This window comes from Lepus europaeus, chromosome 10 (assembly GCF_033115175.1).
Source record: "Lepus europaeus isolate LE1 chromosome 10, mLepTim1.pri, whole genome shotgun sequence".
Taxonomy (NCBI): Eukaryota; Metazoa; Chordata; class Mammalia; order Lagomorpha; family Leporidae; genus Lepus; species Lepus europaeus.
Genome location: NC_084836.1, coordinates 119,284,722 through 119,309,683, shown reverse-complemented (window position 1 = coordinate 119,309,683; position 24,962 = coordinate 119,284,722).

Sequence of the window (24,962 nt, the reverse complement as noted above, 5' to 3'; positions counted from 1 at the left end):
TCATGAGCATGGAAGATTTTTCCATTTTTTGGTATCCTCTTTATTTCTTTCTTTAAGATTTTGTAATTCTCATCATAGAGATCTTTGATGTCCTTGGTTAAGTTTATCCCAAGGTATTTGATTGTTTTTGTGGCTATTGTGATGGGATTGATCTCAAAGCCAAAATTAACAATTGGGGTTGCATCAAATTGAGAAGTTTCTGTACAGCAAAAGAAACAGTAAGGAAAGTGAAGAGGCAACCGACAGAATGGGAAAAAAATATTTGCAAGCTATGCAACAGATAAAGAGTTAATATCCAGAATCTACAAAGAGATCAAGAAACTCCACAATAACAAAACAAACAACCCACTTAAGAGATGGGCCAAAGACCTCAATAGACATTTTTCGAAAGAAGAAATCCTAAAGGCCAATAGACTCATAAAAAAATGTTCAAGATCACTAGCAATCAGGGAAATGCAAATCAAAACCACAATGAGGTTTCACCTCACCCCGGTGAGAATGGCTCACATTCAGAAATCTACCAACAATAGATGCTGGAGAGGATGTGGGGAAAAAGGGACACTAACCCACTGTTGGTGGGAATGCAAACTGGTTAAGCCACTTTGGAAGTCAGTTTGGAGATTCCTCAGAAACCTGAATATAACCCTACCATCCAAACCAGCCATGCCACTTCTTGGAATTTACCCAAAGGAAATTAATTGGCAAACAAAAAAGCTGTCTGCACCTTAATGTTTATTGCAGCTCAATTCACAATAGCTAAGACCTGGAATCAACCTAAATGCTCATCAACAGTAGACTAGATAAAGAAATTATGGGACATGTACTCTATAGAATACTATACAGCAGTCAAAAACAGTGAAACCCGGTCATTTGCAACAAGATGGAGGAATCTGGAAAACATTATGCTGAGTGAAATAAGCCAGTCCCAAAGGGACAAATATCATATGTTCTCCCTGATTGGTGACAACTAACTGAGCACCAAAAAGGAAAATTGTTGAAATGAAATGGACACTATGAGAAACAGTGACTTAATCAGCCCTTGGCCTGACTATTGATGAACAACTTAATATTTTATCCCTTTTAGTATTTTTTTGTCCTACTTAATACTATTGGTTGAACTCTGTAACAAACACACAATTATTCTTAGTTGTTTAAATTTAACTGAAAAGTGATCTCTGTTAAATATAAGAGTGGGAATAAGAGAGGGAGGAGATGTACAATTTGGGACATGCTCAATCAGACTTGCCCCAAATGATGGAGTTAGAAATGTGCCAGGGGATTCCAATACAATCCCATCAAGGTGGCATGTACCAATGCCACCTCACTAGTCAAAGTGATCAGTTTCAGTTCATAATTGATCATAATGATATGACTAAGTATCAAAGGGATCACATAAACAAGACTAGTGTCTGCTAATACTATCTGATAGAATTAAGGAGAGAACAATCCAACATGGGAAGCAGGATACACAGCAGACTCATAGAATGGCAGATGCCCTAAACAGCACTCTGGCCTCAGAATCAGCAAGTAAGGCATTCGGATATGGCTGAAAAGCCCATGAGAGTATTTTAGGCATGGAAAGCCAAGATACTCTGACAAAAAAAAGAAGACCTAAATGAAAGATCTCTATGAGTGAGATCCCAGTGGAAAGAACGGGCCATCAAAGAAGGCAGTACCTTTCTCTGAAGGGAGGAGAGAACCTCCACTTTGAATATGGCCTTGTCTAAATATGATAAGAGTCAGTGAACTCAAAATGCTTCCATAGCCTTGGCAACTCATGACAAGAGCCTAGGGTGATTACTGACACCATAAACAAGAGTGTCAATTTGTTAAGTCAACAACAGGAGTCACTGTGCACTTACTCCTCATGTGGGATCTCTGTCCTTAATGTGTTGTACAATGTGAATTAATGCTGTAACTAGTACTCAAATAGTATTTTACACTTTGTGTTTCTGTGTGGGTGCAAACTGTTGAAATCTTTACTTTATTCTAAATTGATCTCCTATATATAAAGAGAATTGAAAATGAATCTTGATGTGAATGGAATGGGAGAGGGAGCGGGAGACGGGAGGGTTGCAGGTTGGAGGGAATTTATGGGGGGGAAATCATTGTAATCCATAAACTGTACTTTGGAAATTTATATTTATTAAGTAAAAGTTAACAAAGTAACAAACATGGAAGACAGTATGGAGATTCCTCAGATATCTGAATATAGACCTACCATATGATCCAGCCATTCCATTTCTGGGAATTTTCTCAAAGCAAATGAGATCAGCGTATGAAAGAGTTGTCTGTACCCCAAGTTTATTTCAGCTCAATTCATAATAGATAAGAAATGAAATTAACCCTGATTCCCATCAACTAATGACTGAATGAAGAAAATGTGGTGTATATACCCACTATAGAACACTATTCATCCATGACAAAGAACAAAATCTTGTGTTTGCAACAAAATGAATGCAACCAGAAACCATTACGCTTAGTGAAATAAGCTAGTCCAAAAAGACAAATATCATACATTTTTCTCTGATATAAGGCTCTTAATGTAGAATATAAAATGTATAGGAATGACAAATCTTGGGATTTGATTGTGGTTTGTAGGCTTTGTTTATACTCTTGTCGAACTGTGGTCTTTCAACTTTTCACTTGTTGAATATGATGGTTAGTGGTGCATTAAGTCTGTGGTTGTAGAATGGATTGAAATTATGGTTTTTTTTTTTTTTCAAAAATCAAGAAAAAAAAGGAAGGAAGAGGATTGAGGGAGGGAAGTAGGGCTGCCTTGTAATTGCACATATGAAATACACAAAAAGTATTCTTTATATTAATAAAAATTAAAATAAATTCATTGTGAGAAACCATACATCTACTTCAAAATTTTGCATCAAAATAAAAATTCTTTATATTCTATTTTCCCATGACTGTGTTAAAGTGCCATCATACTAATTTTCCATTCTGCTGTTACAAACTACCACAGAATCCAGTTTAAAAGAAGACCCATTTGGCCGGCGCCGTGGCTCAACAGGCTAATCCTCCGCCTTGCGGCGCCGGCACACCGGGTTCTGGTCCCGGTCGGGGCACCGATCCTGTCCCGGTTGCCCCTCTTCCAGGCCAGCTCTCTGCTGTGGCCAGGGAGTGCAGTGGAGGATGGCCCAAGTCCTTGGGCCCTGCACCCCATGGGAGACCAGGAGAAGCACCTGGCTCCTGCCATCGGAACAGCGCGGTGCGCCGGCCGCAGCGCGCTACCGCGGCGGCCATTGGAGGGTGAACCAACGGCAAAGGAAGACCTTTCTCTCTGTCTCTCTCACTGTCCACTCTGCCTGTCAAAAAAAAAAAAAAAAAAGACCCATTTATTATCTTACAACCCTGTAGGTCTGGATGCAGCCAGGCGTGGCTCAGTTCTCTACTGAGGTGCCGCAGACAGACATACAGACATTAAGGACTCAGGTAGCTGCTGTCTTCTGGAGGCTCTGGAGAACAAACTGGCTCCATGCTCTTTTAGGTTGGTGGCAGAATTCAGCTGAGTGGCAGCGCTAAGGTATCTGTTTCCTGTCCACTGGGAACAACGCTTGGCTTCTAAAGGACACTCTCTGTCCTTGGCATGGGATGGCCTGTCTCCGTTTCAAGGCCCAGATGAGCCGAGTCCTTCTCACACTCCGGATCTCTGTGACTCACTATCTGCCCCGGACCTTCCAGCTTCCTTTCCCCTTGCATCTCTGACACCAGCCTGAGAAAGTTCTCTGCTCTATGAATTATGATCGCACTGTGCCGACCGGGGTAATTCAGGGCACTGTCCTAGTTTTAGGGTCACACCTTAACTCCCTCTGCAAAAGCCCTTCACAGAAATACTTTAATTAGTGTTTGATTGAAAAACCAAGGGGGTGGAGATCTCGAGAACTGTTTATAAAATCCAGCCTACTTTAATTAACAAGCATGGCATCACGTGCCAGTTTTCTTTGATTCACAAGTGTCACTAGACCTAGGACGAGGCACTGTATCCCACTCTAGATTAGGGTAAAACATAAAAGCAATTTGTTCAGTCAATATTTACCAAGCACCCACTCACTATATGCCAGCTATGCTGCCCTGGACACTGTAGTCCTAAGATTAGAGGAGTTTACATTTTAACAACGAGGCAGATAAAGAGAGACAAATGACAGGAGAGGTGATGAAAAGAACTCTTGGGCAAAGTAAAGCAAAGCAGCAGGGGACTGGGTGTCCCTATTTCATGAGGGGTGGATTGAAAAGGCCTCGCTGAGAACATGATAGAAAAGCCAAGGCCCAAAGGAATGGGGGAGAAGGCGCGAGGGATTATGGGAAACATGCTCTCTGAGACGAGCAGAAAGTGTAATAAAAGTCCCCAATCAAGAGGGCGCCTGGAGTATTTGGAGCAGATCAAAGCCGAAGCTGGGTGAGCAAGGGTATAAGTGGTGGGAAATAAATTCGGAAATTGTGAGAGGAGCCAGAGCATGATTCTTTAGAAAGCTCCAGAGAGGTGACTTCTACTCAAACAATATTGGAAACCCATGGAATTAGGAGCAGACAGGTGACATGAGTTGACAGATGTTTTTCAATGGTCACACTGAATTGAGCATAGAATGGAAGTGTTGTGCTGGGCGCAGGGGGTGAGGCTAAATCAGGATGATTGATAAGATAGATACTTAATCCAAATTAGAGGGTGTAGTGAACAAACATGGCAGTAGTAGCAGTGGTTTTTAAAAGTCAGATTCTGTATACGTGCATTTCAAAGCTAGAACTGGAATGGAATAGAGAGAAATCTAGGACGTCGCCAAGGTTTTGAGGCAGAACAAGCAGGGTGGTGCACTGGATGCTTTGCACAGACCCTTCTGGTGGACTCGTTTCCCCAACCACAGGACGTGCTGCCAGAACACTGCCTGCACCTCCCAGTTGATCTCTGCTGCACAGGACGTTCTTGCTCAAGGCCACGCCCTGCAGCCTAAGCGTAGCTGATGTGAGGACCAGGAGCTAAAAGGCCAGCACATGCCCTGCAGCCAAGAATGACCCAAATGGTCCATTCCAACTGCAGTGTCCTCTGTGAGGTCAGCTGGGGTCTTCTGTGGCCCTGCACCTTACCTACCCTTCTTCCCTTGCCTTTTGCCACCTCTGGCCTTTTTCTCAGTGATCATGAGAGCGTCCCCTGATTGAGCTGCCTGTACAACAATAGCCATGTCAGAGTCCTTTTCCCAGAAAATGGTCCCCTGTAGATTGGGTTGCCAGTTGCTGAGATGGGAAGACTAAGGAAGAGCGGGCTTAGGTGACAAAATGGGGAGTACGGTAAGGGAGACATCTTGAAGAAGTGTGGTAAACCAGGTCCAAGGTAGGCTTTTGGTGCAGCAGTTCAGACACCACTTGGGATACCTGGATTCCATATCAGAATGACTGGCTTTGAGAACCAGCTCTGCTTCCGTTACAGCTTCCTGCTTACATGAACCCCGGAAGCAGCAGTGATGGTTGGAATATTTGAGTCTCCACCAATCATGATATGCGAGCTCAGTTGAGTTCCATGCTCCTGGCTTCAGCCTGGCCCAGTCCTGGCTGTTCTGGGCATTTGGAGAGTGAACCAATGGATAGAACATCTTTCTCTGTCCCTGTCTTTGTCTATCATTCTTTTAAACAAAATTTTAAAAGAAATGAAAATTAAAAGAAAAAATCACATTCCACTTAGAAATACATAATTTAAAAATGTTTTCCAGGTACTTAATCTGTTCTGCTTAATATATTCTTGCTAGGTGGCTGAATGGATAGATGGATGGATGGATGACAGGAAGAATAAATAAATCATAAATGTATCATGGTATCATTTATACAAGGACAGCAAAGTTTAATAGAGCACAGTACACTTGAAAACTGTTCGTTTGATATGATAGGATCAAATAGTGAGGATTAAAATGTAACAAGAGTCAAACTGGATAGCTATGTAATGACATAATCACAATGAGCAAGTTTTCAAGACCTCTAGGTTCTTCTGCAAACCAAGAAGATAGTGGAAGTCATTTAGCCTAGAAGTTAAGATACAGGTTAAAATCTGCCCATCTGGGAGAGAGAACCAGAGGGTGGAAGATGTCTCTGTCCCTCTCTGTAACTCTCACTTCCAAATAAATAAAATAAATCAAAAAAACCTCAAGCAATACAGTAGACACAAAGAACCAAGAAAAAAAAAAAAGGTCTAGAGTGAGCCAGCCAATAAGATTATAACTACAATAAATAAAAGAATTAATTTAAATGAAAGAGATATTCCATCCACTGGTCCAATTTCCAGATGGCTGTGACAGACAGAGCTGGGCCAGGCCAAAGCCAGGAGCTTTATCCAGGTCTTCTGCATGGTTGGAATGTCCCAAGCATGTGGGTCATCTTCCACTGCTTTCTCAGACATGTTAGTCAAGAACTGGATCAGAAGTAGAGCAGCTGGGACATGAAAAACTGGCACCTAAATGAGATGTTGGCACCCTACGCAGCAGCTTAACCTGCTGTCACAATGCTGGCCCCTGAATTAAAGTTTCTACAACATTAATTTCTTATCCTTACTGCCATGATGTCAAATTCTTAATATCCACCTTTCTAGTGGCTCCTGTACTGGGCAGTGCAGATTGTATAGAACAGTCTCATCATCACAGAAAGTTATCTTGAATGATGCTGGAATAGTGTCATAGGTACAGCTTTCAATAAAAAGGTTCATTGGTTGTGTAATGGATCATATAGAATCCTTTAGCTGTAGGTAACAGAACCCAACCTCATTTAACAAATAACAATGGAGAGTTCTACTTGAAAACACAATGATAACTGTTTAAGGGAGAGTGGAGACAACCTCTCAAGAAGGGGCTGCAAGTTGGAATGTATCTTCCTTTTGCCTTTCAATATCTCATTTCCATTTCTCTGGTGATTCTTTCTGCTTAATCTACACACAGCTCGGCGATTACAGTTTTGGAACCCATACTCTGAGAGTCCTGGAGAAGGACAAGGCTGAGTCTCACTGCAATGTTACTGTTTGCAACCAAATTACCTATATCTGGGGGCTGGGCACTGTGGTATAGTAGGCTAAGCCTCTGCCTGCAGCACCAGTGTCCCATATGGGTGCCAGTTCGATTCCTGGCTGCTTCTCTTCCAATCCAGCTCTCTGCTTATGTCCTAGAAAAGCAGAGGAAAATGGCCCAAGTGCTTGGGCGCCCGCACCAATGTGGGAGACCCAGAAGAAGCTCTTGGCTCGGCTCCTGGATCAACTCCAACTGTCATGGCCATTTGGAGAGTAAACCAGCAGGTGGAAGACTTTTCTCCTGTATCTCCCTCCCTCTGTCTGTAACACTACCTCCCAAATAAATAAGAGTTTTCAAAAAAAATTAGCTATGTTTGGATATGGGAGAAGTAGAGGGGGGTTACCATGTAAACATCCCTGCCGGAAACACACTCCAGTAAATGGGGATCATTGCCTGAAGGAGGACGTCTTATGAATTACAAAGACCATTCCAGCCATAGTTAAATTTGGTTTACCTGCTGTATATCAGCACCCTTTTCATCCATTTCCATTGGACTTTATTTATTCTTGTGGTCATTCCTAATTTGGGGTACTGCTGTGACTTGGCTGTCGTGTATGTGATGCCTTGTGGGTCTGGCACCTGCAGACAGCTAATGGCATTGTTTAAAGTTGCTACATTTAAAGATGAAAGCAGAGTGTGAAGAAACCGCAGCAGAAACCAAAGCACACTGAGGCTGGTGGCGGGGCTCTCCATCCTCACTGTGGCTAGCAGGGGCTGTCAGAGGGAGAAGATTCTTGGTTCTGGGGGTGGAGAGGGCTATCTGAGACGTGCTGCCTGGCAGCACTTCTCACAGTGACATAGGACTGTGTCAGTCATAGAGAATGGGAGTGGAATAGGCAACACTGCTCCACTCCCTGTCTTGTGACGCACTAGGCATTTCCATCACCTGTCTCCAACTGTACACCAGGAAGAAAGGGAACAACTTGATAACGCGTATACCACCACAACAGAGGGTTAATGAAAAATGCGTAAGTAACCTGGAGGGACAAGGGGCACTCGCACATACCCTGGTGCTACTCAGTAAGATACCATGGGACTCAACTGGGTGATAAGGCAAACTCCCCTTAACCTTCACTAAAAGGGATTTCCATTTTAAGCTCCAATCTCTGGTGAGAAAAAATTTCAGGTCTTTTTTTTAGCCATATTTATGTTTAAAATAAAGTATTTTAAAAGCACCACATTTTTAAGCTTATCTGGAAGGAGGAAAATATACAGTAGATTTTTATCAGCTGAGTATTATTTTCAGTGGATTGCATTTTCACTATTCTATAGATTTGTAATGAGCAAAGCCGACAGGTAAGGAGAGCCAGTCTGTCTCTCTGATGGGTGGAGACACAGGCAAGGTTGCCCAAGGAGAGCTGCAAATTACAGCAGGGGAAGCTTTCTGGTGACAGATTAATCCTGATCACCAAGCTGAGCTTGAGATAGTCTTGTGTTTTTGTTTTTGGATTTCTTCTCCGTTGCAGCCTCGGGCTGCTGTGTCTCTCAGATGGCATGTTTGTTCTGACGCTCACCTGTTCTCCATCAAAGAGAATTTAGTAGCCTCACTCTTTGACTCTTTTAGGTAGCCCAAGAGCCATATTTTATTTGGAGTTTTCAGTGATATCCTTCAGACGTCTCTTGAGAGTCTTAGAAAAGTGATTTGTTAGAGATTGATCATCATTAGACCTGGATGTCTAAAATGTGGCTGCCTGCTGCTGGGGCTGGTGCTGGGTAAGACATTTGTGTTTCCACAAGAGTGTGGTGGAAAGTTGTGAATGAAAACAGAAAAGAAGGCAAGTGATTTTATTTCTATTAAAAATATGGCTCTTGCTTTTAGAATACAACAAAGTGCTCTAATCTCTCATGTGTGCTACCACCTTTTCCAAGTAAAGTGTGTAATGGAAAGCAAACTGGAGTTGACAATTCTGCCAGATGCTGATTCTGCCCCCTTTAGAATCTTAGAATATCAGTTTATTCAACTCCTCAATGAAGTCCCCATTCAACAAGTGTTATCTACTGAGGCTTATCTCTGATGCCATTAAGTGTTGGAAAACTCAAGCTGGTTTCTGACCTCCCCCCTCCATACCCACCCACACTCATGGCTTCAATGGTCATCTCTAGTCCAGAGCTGTCTTTCAGACTGTGATTCAACTGGATGCTAACTTCCCCTTTATGTTTAAAAAAAAAATAACAAACTCTCAAGTTCAACACATCCAGAGAAAAATTCACGATCTTGCCAACAAACTTAGTCCTCATCCAATGTTTCTTTTTTCAGTAAGTTATTTGACTCTTCTTTCAGTTGTCTAAATCAGAAACCTAAACCTAGAAATAAACTTTAGCAACTCCTTTTTGATATTCCCTCACACAATATCCAATCCATCATGAATCCTCATTGATTTTCTTTTCCAAAACATTTACACAATAGTTTAAACTTCTACTCCCACTGTCAACACTCTAATCAAAGTCACTATCAGCATTCGGTTTGATCTAGTACAATATCTTATAACTCATAATTCCATTCTGTCTTCCTTCGAAGCCACTCTTCATACTAAAACCAGAATGCCCCAGTGAAAGTAAAAACATAACCATTTCAGGAAAATACTACACTCCTGCTCTTAATCTCACTTAAAAGTTAACTGGTTTTGATTATTTCAGTGTCTTCTGTGGCTTAAAATGATAAGGCAACCCTCTAAACAGACTATGGAGTCATGTCTTCCTGGGCAGTTGTATCTTTCTCCAGGATGGTCCTTCCTTTCACCAGCCAGTCATGTGGACCACATTCTTTTTGGCTATAGGATCTTTGTGGCTGCTCATTCTCTGCCCAGACTATTTTTTCTCCTTTTGCATTGAAGCTTTCTGAGATCTCCATGGCCTTATCTCTCAGCTCTGCTACAGGAAGTTATAATGTTACTAAGTCAGTTATGGACTTACCACAATGGGAATTTCACCTTCAAGTCATGGCTGCAGGAGGGCAAAGATGGTGTCCTCCACATCTTCACGCTTATTAGGAACTCCTTGTGCTTCAGCATCTTCATCTATAAAAAAGAAAATGACAATATGTACTCCAAGGAGTTTAATTCTGAAGTGCAATACATCAACTCATTAGTAAAGTCTCAGATCATCCAGAAGCACCCATTCACTGATAGGCTAGCTCTTGTTAAATTTATGTCTGTTGCTTTTTAATTTCTATTCTCCAGGGATCTACAGTTTGTAAACAGTGGCTTCCTCACTTATTTCAAGAAGATTAGAAGGTTGAGTGACTTTCCAATTTAGAAGCTAGGTGAGGCATCCTTAAATGAGCCTTTCACGGCTGAATTAAAAGTTGGGATCTAAGCATCACACTCCATCGTGCACTTGTTCAGAGCTCTTGCCATTGGTTTGCTTTCTAAGTACCATTTAGTAAGTAGTACGTGCATTCCCTAGAAGCTGGCACAGCGGAGTTCAGCTGAAGCATGAAACTTTAAAACAAAGTTTTGTTCCTTAATGGGAAAATCTGCTCTTCTGTTTAAAGGTCCTCTTAATGAACAAACACAACATACCATTTCACTGCATCATGATCAATCCTGAGGACAATAAATCATCAATGACATTTTCAACCTGAGTAATTACGACTTTTGTTTGGAGCTCCTTAATGTCTCCAGCTCAAGACAAGCCATTTTAGGAATGAATTGAAAGGAATCAGTTACAAATTGTTAACTGTCTACTCCAAGCAGAGACTGGCTCTGGAAACATGGCTGCCCTCACTGCTCAGGATGCCTGAGGGGGAAACCAAGCAGCAGCAAAGTTGCATAGCAGGTGCTGCAGAAGGCCTGCCTGCATACTCTGGGCAGCCTGGTATGCCCATCTCACATTGCTAGGAGTGCTGGGAGCTCATAGCGGCACTGGTCTGAGAGACTATTCCTAGGCCTGACAGCAGTACCTCATCTAGAAATGCCAGACAGGTTACCCTCCTTCCTCACGTAAGGCCCATGGATGATGGTACAGGGAGATAAAAAGGCTGTCTCTCCTGAAGTGGAGAATATTATATGAAGCCAACTGTGCTGCAGCTTCCTTTGTAACAGCAGAATGGGGCTGCTCTCTCCCTCAAACAAGGCTCAGTCTTTGCCTCTGTCCTCTCTTGCTTCCTTCACATCCTTAGGGTTTCCCTTGTGCACCCTCTACATAAATCAGAACCCGTCTCAGATACAGTTCAAGAAGAGCTGACCTAAGTCCTGTTGAGGTCATTTCAACCCAGCTCGCAGGTATATCTGAGCATGAAGAAAAAGGTCTCAGTTGTCTCTTGGTAGGTTTGAGAGGAGCCATGCTGGACACAAGCAAGAACATAGAAGGCAGAGTTTTTGTTCTCCACAACACAGCAGCCTCCCAATACTCTACCTGTATGATCTGGCTCTGGGGATACAAACCAGAAAATCTTTTTGAACTCTAAAATCTGAAAATTCATATTTCCTAGCAGAGACCTAAGAGAGAATCTAGCTAGAGCTATTTTTGTTATTCAGGTCCCCTGAGTTAAACTGGAGAAGCAGGGTTCCTCATGAGTAATAAAACAAGGAAGAAGACTACAAAGTCAGCCATCAGGGACTGTCTCTGCAAAAGGGATTTTTCCCAGTTGAATCATCAGAAAATGACCATTCAGGGAATCCAGCAGATAAGGAAAAAGCTTTGTTTAAAAGAGAACCAACCGCTTCTAGAATATATAAAATATGGCAGGCAAAAAAATATCTTTGAAGAACTATTTTGGGAGCCTTTGTGTTTGTTGATATTTAAAGACTGCCTCTGTGATAATCCTTTTGAGCAACTTTTAATAAAAACACACATCTTTCTCAGCTGTGTCTTATGACACCTTTTTAATGTAATTGGGCTTTTTATGATCCACTAAATATGGTTGTAACTTTTCTTCAATGATCGTCAACTGCTGAGTATTTTTGTGTGGTTTGTTGTTATGCTAATCCTCAACTTCTTGACCTCAGAGACAGCCAGGCCCGGCTTTGCAAAAAGAGGCAGAGGAACAAGTCAGGCTTTATCCATAGAGCACTGTTAGCAGCTGAATTTGGAGGTGTTAGGACTACCAGAAGTTGTTAACCATATGGGAAACATTTTTTTCTTAAATATTTATGCATTTGAAAGACAGACATTAGGAAGAGAATGGTACAGAGACAGAGAGATCCATCCATCCATCTACTGGTTCACTCTTGCAATGACCGCAGCAGCTGGGGCTGGGCCATGGTGAATCCTTGTCTCCCACATGGCTGCCAGGGGCCCAAGCACTTGCACCACCAATCCAGGGCCTGCTCAAGTGCACTTGCAGGAAGCTGTATCTGCAGTGGAGCAGCTAAGACTCAAACCGTCAGGCCAATATGGGACGCAGACAACCCAGGCATGGCCATAAACCAGTATGCCCCAATGACAGCCCCATGGAAGACATTTTGCATACAGAAGGAAAACTGGAAGTATTTACATATGTGTTTCAGAGCCACAGAAATTTAGTAAAAATGGATGAAAAGAAAATGAATTCAGTAAGGGAGAAATGTAGATTACAAAACTCAGTATGGCATGTTTATTAAATAATTATATTTAATTATTTGCTGAATATTTAATCTGCTTGGAATCCTCCACACAAGGTCTTGGTTGATTTGCTTTGGTTATGCTGATCTCAGATTAGTCGTTGTCTCTTCTGGCAGGCCTCTCCTGCCCTTGCAGTCCGTGTGACTACCCCAACAGTGTTCTAGAACACCAACGTAAGTGGTCGTTGCAGCTTCACTCCAGATAGCACCCTTCCACCAGTCTCTGTAATAATCCTATTATTTACCTTCGCTTTTCTTGTAGTTGTCTCTATGCTCAGTGTCTAGTGAAGAGTTCAGCTCATTCTGAATATTCACAACTATCCAAATACTTGCATAAATGAAGAAACAGTCCTGCTAGGCTCTAAGTTCAAAGAAAAGGAAGATTAAGTCTCTTTTGTGCAGAGTCTTATTTTATATGCCAGTGCCTGGCATATAATAATAACTGTTAATAAATATTTACTGAATAAATAGTCTTTGACTCTGAGGATAGAATAGGAAACAAATAAGAAAAGGTTCCTGGCCCTGAGGAAACTGTTAGAATCAATGAACAATACTTCAAGTGGATCATTAACTCTTGCCTTAATGGATGCAAAAGAAAAAAAGTTTAGAACGAATGGGCCTCCACTCTGAAATGAGACATAAATGTGCTCAGCTGTAATGATTACCCATAAATGGCCTGAATCCTGAGTGTGTGCAGTGTAAGTATTATTCAGGGGTGTCTGATGGTAATTTCCACTTCTTTTCATAGGAATCTAGCATACGGGAATGTTCTGACCTGGGCTAATATCCTCTGAAAACTGACGCTGGCCCACAGCTGAACCTCTTCTACATCTCCTGCACTGGGCCTAGGCGAGGGCATTTTCCTGAATGGACTGTTGTATGCTGCTTTCTCACACCCTGTTGTTGCCGAGAGGTCACTTCGCTGCAATTTTTAACAATGGATTTTAATAGAAATTTTGTTCTTCCAACACACACTTATTACACCAGAGCAATTATTAGTCCAATGGCGACTTTGATCTTTCTGCATGATTTTAAGTGCAAACTGCTCTTGCCAGAGCAATTCAATATTTCCAGTGGTTGCCTTCTTTCTGTTCAGAGAAAGGAGGGACAGTTAAACTCATTTTAAGTAGCATATTCAATTTTCTCTCAGCCCCCTTTTAAAAAATACATTATCCCTCTGTTTAACTTCATGATACTTCATGCAGATCACCAGTAGGTATTCATTGTGCAGGAGATCTATGGCCAGCTGAACCATCTTGTGCCTGGCAGTGTGTCAGCTTTTCTGGCCCACCACATCCACTGCCTGGATGCTTCTCTCAAATCAACCTGTCTGTTCTGCTCTGGCCTCCTAGGGTTCCACATCTTCTAGGTCTTGCCCAGAACCTCATATATCTTATGACTCTCTTACCACGCTCCTAAATACTTGATATTTATGATTCCATGGCTTCTGAACCATTATCATTCATATACCATCAAATGTTACAACTGAAGAGCAGATTGATGGTTGCAAGGAGTTACAGAGTAACATGTGTATGGTGAAAAGGACAACACACTTGACTTTTGTGCTGTTGAATTAGTTCAGTAGCTCTCAAAATGTAAGTGTTTTATTATTTATTTGAGAGGCCAAGACACACAGAGAAACAGACAGAGAGATTTCCCATCTGCTGATTCACTCTTCCAATGCTCACATCACCCTGGGCCAAACCAAAGCCAGGAGCTGGGAACTCAGTCCATATATTCCTTATAGGTGGCAAAATCCAATTACGTGAGCCATCGTAACTGTTCACAGAGGTCTGCATTAATGTGAAGCTGGAATCAGTAGCCAGAGCTGGATATCAAACCCGACACAGGGTATGAGCAGTTAAACTGACATCTTTGACCACTAGGCCAGATGCCTGCCTCTGTCCAGTATCCTGACCATGGTAGATACACTTATCTACATATGCAATAACATCATATAGAACTACATACAAACACATATTTACACAAATGCATACAAGTAAATCTGAAGAAATAAGACTAGTAGATTATACAAATATGAATAGTTTGCAAAACACCATGGGGAAAACTGCACAAATATACATTGGTTCTGTTCACATTAATTCTTACAATTTAGCTTGGCTCTGCAGCTATCTCAATAAAAAAATTCAATTATTGGAATTGAAAGATAAAATATGCATGGAGGGAAACGGCAAAGAAGACAAGACATGGGGACAGGTAAAGGAAGAAGAAAGAGGAGAGACCCAGGAGGTAGAGGATAGAGCAGGTACAATGTGACAGGGGAAGGAAGGGAAGGCAGGGGACACACTGAGGAAGAGGGAGAGGAGGAGGAGCAGGAGGAAGGTGAGGAGAGAGTGAGACACAGAAGGAAAAGAGAGAGGAGGAGACAGGAGGAGGAGGTGCAATACACAGGAGCAGCAGAGAGATGTGCAAAAGGGAGAGGGAGAGGAGGAGGAAGGAAACAAGAGACAAGCAGGACTGGGGATTAGGAGCAGGGGCTTGAGTTTACTGTCTTGGCTGAATGTAGATCTCAAAGAGGAAAACCAGAACCCAGCAGACATCCCTGCAGGCTTAACCCCATCATCATTCAGAAGGGACTTGTCAGGGGGAAATGTAGTATCCCCAACATTTAGGAAGCAGAACTCATTTTCCATAGATGAACACAGCCCCAAGGAAGCACACTGTTCAGGGGAAGATGGGCATCCCCCTCTCAATTAAAGCACTGCAGAAATTTTTGTCTTTATTCTTACATTTCTATCCCCTGACAAATATTACTCTGGTGGAGACTGGTTCTCTGCTTCTTACAGCATGGTGCAGCATCTGCTTTCCCAAATGAGAGTCAATGTGAGAGTGGGATGGATGCTGCTAAGCCTCCCATACCCGGAGGCCTCTCAAAGCTTTGGGGTCACTCCTTGCTGAATACCCTAATGCCCACGCCACACCCCAGATGCACACTGCCTCCATCCTTTTTTTCACCTCTCCTTTACCACTTTTAGCTTTATCTTCTCTTCTATCTCACTATTAAGTTGTATTTTGCATCTTTCTTTGGTTGTTTGAAAGTCAAAAGTCAGCTTCCTTCTACAAGCTCATGTAAGGTATTTAGGTTTAAAGTTTGTCTCTTATTTTTCCATTCTAAACAACAATCGTAGAATGAAAGGACATGTTAGCTAGGCAGTTACATTCCCACTGAATTAAATTATAAAATTAGGAAGCCATCGCTGCCATCAATAACATTATTAATGACTCACAATACCACATTTGCTGTTGTTTTAGCAAAATATTGAAAATTGTTCCTTTAAATATTCATAATTGGCTTTGAACACACTTAAGTAGATGAATAAAATACACTCATTTCTTAGACCACGATTTTTTCACAGAATATAGAGCAGCACTTGTTTAAGCTATTACATTTGTTCATAGATTCTTTTAATCAAACATTGTCAGGCAGCCATGTAACAGGTACTATGCAGGAGAAACCAATACAGTTTTATCCTCAATTATTCATTACAAACCAAAGATGGGCACATAACTAAAAATAAGTGTGGATTTTTACTCTCCGACCACTGTGAGTAACAGGAGTTCACTAACTTAGAACTTTGACAGATCCATAATTATGAATGCTTTTCATATATATGAATCTAAAGAATGAATCTCTTCTGATGCTGCTTGACTCCAAATCCATCCCATTTCTGCAGTGATGCCAGAGAAAAGAAAGCTTTATTGTCAATGTTTTATTAAAGGCATCAACAATGCTGTTTTTCATTACACAAAGCACTTGGGGGTACCTGAAGTATGAATGCCGACAAGGAGAAACCAATTCTATTCTCTGTTCCATTGATCTGCAAGGAAAATAATTCCAAAGACACGCTGGTTGGGGAAGAAAATTGTACTTCCTGGGTTAGTGTTATAATAGTATTTCTAAATAGAGCTATCTACATAAGCACCGTGCCCCAAGATGGATTGGCTCATATTTCCATGATGAAGTACAATTTCTCTCAGCCTGAGAATATGGTCTCAGAAATCAACTCAGAAAGCAAAATGGCCTTTAGAGGTTATAACCTCATTGTCAGACTCTCTTGTCTCCTCAAACATGTTCCGACACAGAAAAATCATATTTCATCTAGCACAAGCTATTATTACTCCCATTTCTATTGCAACTTTGTGCTGTAACTTGAAATGCTATACACATAGAAAAATAATTAGAAAATGTCATCTTTGAAATTCAAAAATACATATACCAACAAATATGGTATTAACATTTGAATATGAATATATAGAGCAATGGATCTTTACAATTTTGAATAAACTAATCTTAAGGTAAATTAACAGAATATTACTATAGCTTAATCAAACATCACCTAATAGGAACTCTGATAGCCTATTAGAATTGTTTTAAAAACTTATGCCTGTGTATAATACCCTGGGGCCTAGTCAGGGGCTGATTTTATTTATCTTGGTTTCTCTACACCATAGCCATAGAGGGAGCTATGTAAGACAAAGTTTAGGAAAAGGAGTAGAGGAAAAATACAATTCTTTTATTGTTACCCTGGCACTGCAAGTGAGGCCATACATTGGCACACCTATCTTGGTAGAAGATATGGTATTGTCAGATAAAACAGAAAATGCCCACCATGTACACTGTGATAGATACCATGGAGAAATGCATACACCAAAGGACTACGCCAAGTGGGCTTGTGAGAGAAAACAAACGGACTACAACTAAAAATTCTTAAACTTAAGATTGGATATTTCACAGCTGTGGCATTTAAACAAAAAATCAGAAAGCTTACAATGAAAGTAATGGCTTACAGCCTGAGCCAGCTAACTTTTCCTCAAAGTACCAGAGAGCAAGTATTTTAGACTTTGCAGTTCAAGAGGCAAAATCACATAGATACTTGTATAATTATTATATTTGGGAAAAAATTTACAATATAACCCTTCAAGGATATAAGGGAAAATATCCTTAATTAGCGGGCCACACACACACACACACACACGCACATGCACACACAAATACGGTCGCCAAGTCAGATTTTGCCTATGGGCTATAATTTGCTAACCCCTGGCCCAGAGTTTTGGCATATGAATCTGAGAATGATGTGTTGAATACGGGAAAAATAGTTGAAGAATACATTGTGTTTACTTCCAGTTACTGAAACCCAGGTCATGCAAAACCAACCAATATTCTGCTTATGTGTGGTATAGTGACTAAGACGACAAGTGGATGAGGAATCATCAAATTCCTAGTGGCCCTGGTCTATTTTTGTGGAGGACAATGAATGAGTTTCTCATGGCTTCTATGGCTGTGTGTGGTTAGAATGGTATCTCCTTTTGTAGCCAGAGTTGGGCATGGAGCATTTATATATTTTCTCATAGCTTATATGTGATCTAAATATATTTTTGGAAATATTAAATGATTCTTAACAATTTCAAATGCAGGTCAAATATTATTTTAAGAATATCACGATAATTTCAAGGGATAAGGAAAATAAAGTCCCACCAGAGCATTAATCGGAGATCACTACAGCCAACAACTTACACACACACAAAGATTTTCTCTAATACACTAGGGTGGGAGGGAGCAAGATCTGTCTCATCTCATATTTGACACTTTGCCCTAAAATTTCCAGATGAGGAAGACGTACAGCTTCTCTGTGTCTAAACCCATTGGCAGAATCACCAATGGGATTGAACTGCATTTCCTTTTGGTTTGCTCTTGATTTTTGGTTCCAAAGAGAACTCGGAACTAGGAATATCAAGTTCTGGGAACATTTATACAGGTACAAAAAAAGTAGCCTAAACAAAAGGCAGTACCCTTCTCTGGTGCACAGAGTGGCATCTGTGCTGATTTGAATCAGGGCTCATATTAACTTAAAGAGGCCATTGTACCTTTATCATCCCTTTATCTCTGCTCTCTGACACGGGTTCATAAATAGTGACATGAACAATCAGGAGAGGCTTTGTGGTTCAGGGGAATGGGGGAACAGCCTGGGACAGTGCACTTGATCAATGTCACTACCAGTGTCAAGAGATGGTCATTACTGCCCAGCAGATTTATTGCCTGGGTCAAAGCAAATTACTTTCTCTTCCTCTAGCCCTGGCTGCTGAGGTTTTTAATCTTTCTCCTATGTCTTGTGTTCTTTCTTGCTTGGGGCCAGGCTATAGGCATCACCAACATTTTATTTTTGTAGGAAGGGTTAATTAGCATGAAGTTGGGCATATTAGATACTGTCATTGCATGCAAAATAAACACAATCATTGAATTAAAAGATTGAAACTCCTAAAACACACAAATATCACCATCTATGTAACTTCTACAAAATTTGTAGCCACTCCTCCACTGTGGATTCACGTGCAATAGTGAAATCTTCTTCAATCACCATCACTCAATTCATAATCATTCATGCTAATTGTTTAAAAATATTTATCCACCATGTTTTCAAAGAATCTACTTGTTTTATTCACCGACTTCAGCAGTATTGGTCTTCAATAGCGACCTTCCAACCTGAGTGACTCTGTTAATTATATCTTACTACAGGGGTCATTTTGTAAACATCCCTTTACAAGATGAGGGCATCTGACCCATTCTTGGACTTTTTGAACCAAGTGATTGCAGCGATGGAGCAGTCTCTAAGTGAGTGGCGTGGGCTGCGGACTGTGAGGAGAGCAGAGACTACACAGGAAGGTGGCAGCACTTGTTTGGCTCCTCCACTTGCTACGTAGTCTTGTCATTTAAGTAGAAGGCAGGAGGTCACAATTTTAAGTAAAATTTCTCAGTTCCACCAAAGTCAGGATGGTTCCACCCAGCACAGGGGTTTTGGCTTCCCTGAGGCAGCAAGGTTTTAACGTCTGACCTGTGGTTAAACTTTTTCTACAACTTTTCTTGAGGTAACTCTGGAATTAACTCATTCTGCATTTGAATCCATACTCAATGTCCAACTCACGGTAACTTCCTCGTCATTTTCCCTATACTATTCCCAAAGTGCAGCATATTTCACATCGGTACTTATCTTAACAAGATTTCCTTAAAAAGTTATCTTGCTTCTGTTCCTATACTTTCCTCCACCAGCAGGCTTGGATATCAGGACTACGTATTATTTATTCCCTGAGCTCCATGAACCTAGCTCTGTAGCTGTGTTCAACATGTAGTTATGGAGTTATGGCGCTCCTATGATAGGTTAGCCAGTGTTGTTGGTAGTGCTAATACAGCAGAGGCCAAACCAAATCCTGTGTTCTCAAGAAGCTCACATTCAAGTTGTGTAGAGAAGAAAAAAATGAAGCAAAATAGTCAAGAAAAAGAGGATACACAACTATTAAGCTAATATACCATAACCAGATATTGTATTCAATTTTTTTTTTCATTTTTGATGCACATGGGAAAAGTTCAGAAAGGGAGTCCATGTCTCCGTCTTCTCAAAGAGACTCATGACCTCAAATAAATGCAATCTTCCCAAAAGCAACACTGTTCTAAACAAAAACTAAGTGGCCTGTTCTTACTTCACATTAGTCTTCTCCAGTATCAAGAGGTCCTTATCACCAGTTACTTCTCAGTAGTAAGAACTTGAACTTCTCTAGCTTATTTACAGTTGTCCAAGTACCTTTCCTTACACAGTTTATTCTAGTCCCCATAAAAGTACCGAGAAGAGCTACGACCATCACAGGGATTTACAGATGAAGAATTCAGATTCAGAGAAGCCCAGCGGCTTACTCAAAGTCACATTACTTGTCTGGAGCCACGGCAAGCCCCTAACTCACTGCAACATGAGATTTCCCCCAAATCACCATAGTGGCTAAGCCAAAACACTTCTCACCCCAGCTGTGTCTCTTCATATGGAAGTCACCACTGAAAAAAGATATAATCTCAGCACAGTCAATTTTACTACCTATTATTGTTCCATTCTAATTTGTTTCTTCCCCATGCTTAATTTTTATACTTTTTCTATAGGTTTAATTATTTGACCTAATTATTATTTACTTTCATAACTCCAGAAGACATGTTTAAAAGTGTTAGAATGAAGTACTTCACGTTAACAAGGAAGGTTTTTTTAAAATTTTGTTTATTTAACTTCTGAAAGAGAAAGAAAGAAGGAGGAAGAGAGAGATCAATTGAGAACACAGGCACTTCATATGTTGGTTCACTTCACGAGCGCCAGCCAGCACCAGCTACGGCTGGGCCAGGCTGAAGCCAGGAGCTGAAAAACCCACGTGAGTCTCCCACACAGATAGCAAGGACCCAACTAGTTCAGCCATCACCCGCTGCTCCCAGGGTGCACATTGGCAGGAAAGTGAAATCAGGAGCAGAGCTAGGACTTGAACCCTGGCACCCAGATACAAATGTAGGTATACCAAACCATGGCTTAACCAGTGACAAATGCCTGCCCCTAAACTTATCTTTTAATTGTATTTTTCTATAAATTTTTGAAATACTGTTATATACTTAGCTCTGGAAACTTGATATACAAAGAGTTAAGATATATCAGGGCTGGCGCTGTGATGTAGCAGGTAAAGCTGCTGCCTGCATTGCTGGCATCCCATATGGGCACCAGTTAAAGTCCTGGTTGCTCCACTTCCGATCCAGCTCTCTGCTATGGCCTGGGAAAGCAGAAGATGATCCAAGTCCTTGGGCCCCTACACCTGTGTGGGAGACACAGAAGAAACTCCTGGCTCCTGACATTGGATTGGCGCAGTTCCGGCCATTGCAGTCACTTGGGGAGTGAACCAGCAGATGGAAGATCTCTCTCTGCCTCTCCTTCTCTCTCTGTATAACTTTTTCAGATAAACAGATCTTTAAAAAATAGATAAAGATCTGTATAAGGAGTTGCTTTTGAAAGGGGAATGACAGGAAAGAATAGTTGCCTAGAGAAAAATTTCTGTTTAGAATAAGACTTGAAATAAACTCAACATTATGGGGTTGTAGACCAGAGGGATGCAAACACCTGTTCTCTTCTCCTTGATGTCTGTTTACCAGGGAGAAATCAGTGTGTGTGAAAGGCCAAGTGCAGGGAAGATTTTTTTTTTCTTATTAAGAGGTGCAGTGACTGTAATTTCAATTAGCAAAACAAATTCAAAGATAAAACTCTCTCATCATCAATTACAGGCTAACAACAATACAATGATTTCCACTGGGGAGAACAGAGAAGCCCAAGGGATATTAACTCTTACTGCCAGAAAGGAGCCTGGATGAATTAGAGCCAAATGTCGTCTTTTGAGTTTCTAAGAAATGTGCAGTGTGTTCTGATTGTCAACATCCTTCTGTTCCAAGTGACAAAGACTAAACTCAAACTCATTTCTGCAAAAAATGGAACTCCATGTGGCGCGTAACTGGGGAGACTACTTCAAAACACGCTTGCTTCCAATACCTCAAAAAGAAATTTGTTTTTCTTCTATACTCTTTCAGCACTACCTCTTTGGATCAATTATTTCTATTCTTTCCTGTAATAGGTCCCTCTCCACTAGTCTGGGAAGATGGCCAAAATCACCCCAAGCACACATGGTTACATATCAGTATGTAAGAACTAGAGACATTTATCTCTAAAATTCCATTTTGGAATGTTCTGGATAAAGATACATATCCCAAGCCTGGGAGGGCTGCCCAAAACATGAGATCCTATGACTGCCCAACCTGAGTCACTGATCAACTCCTGTGGGCTTCAACAGAATCAAATAGATTGAGGGGAATGTTTCCATGAAATGAACAAAAGCAGACAAAAGCAAAAGATGGTGACACTAGGCTCTTTTCTACATCATCTTGGTTAAGAATGCTTGATTTGTGGCAAAGATTCAACACATACACAGAATGAAAAATATCAAATAGTGGATGTGTATAAATAATTATGAAAAGTAATTACATTGTTTTAAAGAGGAATTAGATACAATGAACATTCAGAATGAACTGGACACTCTCAATTTTCATTGTTCATAAAAGGGTAAACCCATAGAAGATGGAATCTACTAAAACAATCATAGCCAAAGGACAGCATTCTTATCATTCATTCATTGAATATGCATGACAGGTGGCCTTAACAACTGTAGCAGGACTTAATTTATTGCTTTTACGATATGAATTGTTCACAAACTTTCCTATGTTGATGATCAGTAACAATATTTGTATTTGAATGGCAGCCAAAAAAAAAGCACATTTTACATATGTACACTATAAAGAGAGATGATTGGACTTGCAAAAGGTGGGTGATGTCCCTTACCATAATGCCAGCTTCATTTTTTTAAAAAAAAATGATTTGAAAGGGAGAGAGAGACTTCCATCTGCTGGTTCACTACCCAGAGAGCAGCAATGGCTGGAGCTTTGACGATCTGAAGCCAAGAGCCAGGAGATTCTTCCGGGTCTCCCACATGGGTGCAGTGGCCCAAGGACTTGGGCCATCTTCTACTGCTTTCCCAGGCCATAGCAGAGAGTTGGATCAGAAGTGGAGCAGCCAGACTTGAACCAGCGCCCATATGGGATGCCGGCACTGCAGGTGGCAGCTTTACCCACTATGCTACAGCACCAACCCCCAGCTTTACTTCTATTTCAGGCAATTGCCTTTTGTTTTATTATTTAAAAAATTGATATCAAGGGAACAAATTTCATGTATTTTATATCTATAGTTTATCATAGCTTGGCCTCCTTTTTTACAGTCTCTTCTTAATCAGGGTTCACAGTACCCTCCATTTGTTTTCTGATTTTCCTCCCCAGGGTGGGGTGGGGGAGGTGGAAGGGGAGAACTCCATTTGAACTGACCCACATTTGTCAGCCTGTATTTAACTCCATGTAGAATTATCCATCCTAAAAAAATGAGAAAATGGAATAATTCGCTCTAAAAAAATTAAAATTTTATGCTTTTCTTTTTCACAAAACCCATGGCATAGAGGTGCAGAGAAGTTATTACCGGGCAGTGCCAAAAGATAAGGTCAGGCACTGGCATTTATTCATGAAAATAGGAGCAAGATGGTTGGGATTTGTTATTTTTTAAGGTCCCTTAAAAATCCATGACAATGCCTTTAATAAGCTCTCTGTATAAGAAGCCAGCACAGTACTGTGCAGGAACCCGGGGCTTCTGTCTCAGTCTGCACGGGGGAAATCTATACAGCTAAGGGCTTACGTGCAAATCATCATTGCGGGAGAGGCTGCCAGTCCCGCTTAACAGAACTGCTGCTGCAGGGAAAAAAGTCCCTGTTGAAAGGACATTTCTCCTTCTCCTGTTATTATAAATACACACAAACGTGTTGGAGAGCAAGGGATAATCGGTGGAGTTTTACAATGCTGACAAAGAGCAGCTTTCCGGTTGGAAACATTCTGTGAAAGGCACAGAAATGAATTTGCTCTTATGCAAAAGAGTAATTGTCCCTACCTCGCTCATGTGTGTGTGCATGTGCGTGTGTATAGGCTTGTACAAGGATTTTTTTTTAAACATATGAACTTTGAGAACGTCATAATGAAACTTTGTGTCATGTTTCCTATTTGGGGACTGTATCAAGCAATGTATAGTACATTTGTTTTTATGAGAAAGATGCTTGAAAAGAAAAACATCCCATAAATATTGAAGTATAAAAATCATGGAGCTTTGGGAAAATAAGGCTAAAGGATGACTACTTGGAGAAAGGAGAGAGAGAAACTGCTGGTTTATGAAGGGGGAACTGGGAAAGGCAAGGTTTGAAAGACGGTTCCACTTTCACTAAGGCTTGCAGAGTGCCAGAGCGTGTGGAATTTCTATACGAAGCACACTGAGCAGAGACATGAGCAATGCCGTCCTCCTACGAACTAGGAACTTCAAACACATCACCTGCTACAAGCGCGGAATCACCGTGTATTTCCTGACATGGTTACTTTCTGCCAAATGAGAAACTCATTTGTTAGGCTTTCACCTTGAAAATGAGGGGAAAATGTGCAATTTTTAGGACTGGTAAATACGAATAATCTGCAGTTCCCAGCATGGCTCTGCTGGAGTCTCTGGCATTTATGACACACACACGAAAAAATGATGAAGGCTAAACGGCAGTGGCAGCTGGAAGTAAGCAAATGTGATTGCAAAGTTCCTTTGTAAAGGACTGGATTTGTTTGGTCCCTTAAGTAACAGATGCCAAGGTTTAGGGCAATATTAACGAAGAACAAGATCTGTTGGAAAACAGAATGCAATGAAACCCTCTTCATCTTTCCTCTAACACATACGCCTTTTTCTTTTTACTTTAGGTCTATTAATTTGTAAAGCATCCTCTTTGAAAAGCAGGCGTCACCATGGAGACAATACATAGAAACCATTCTTTACCAGAGTCACCAAGACTTAGTTCCTCTGTCAATCTAGCTTTACGTGGCTTGCTGGCAGGTACTTTGCGTGTGAGTGTTTGTGTGTGTGTGTATGTTCATGTGTGCATG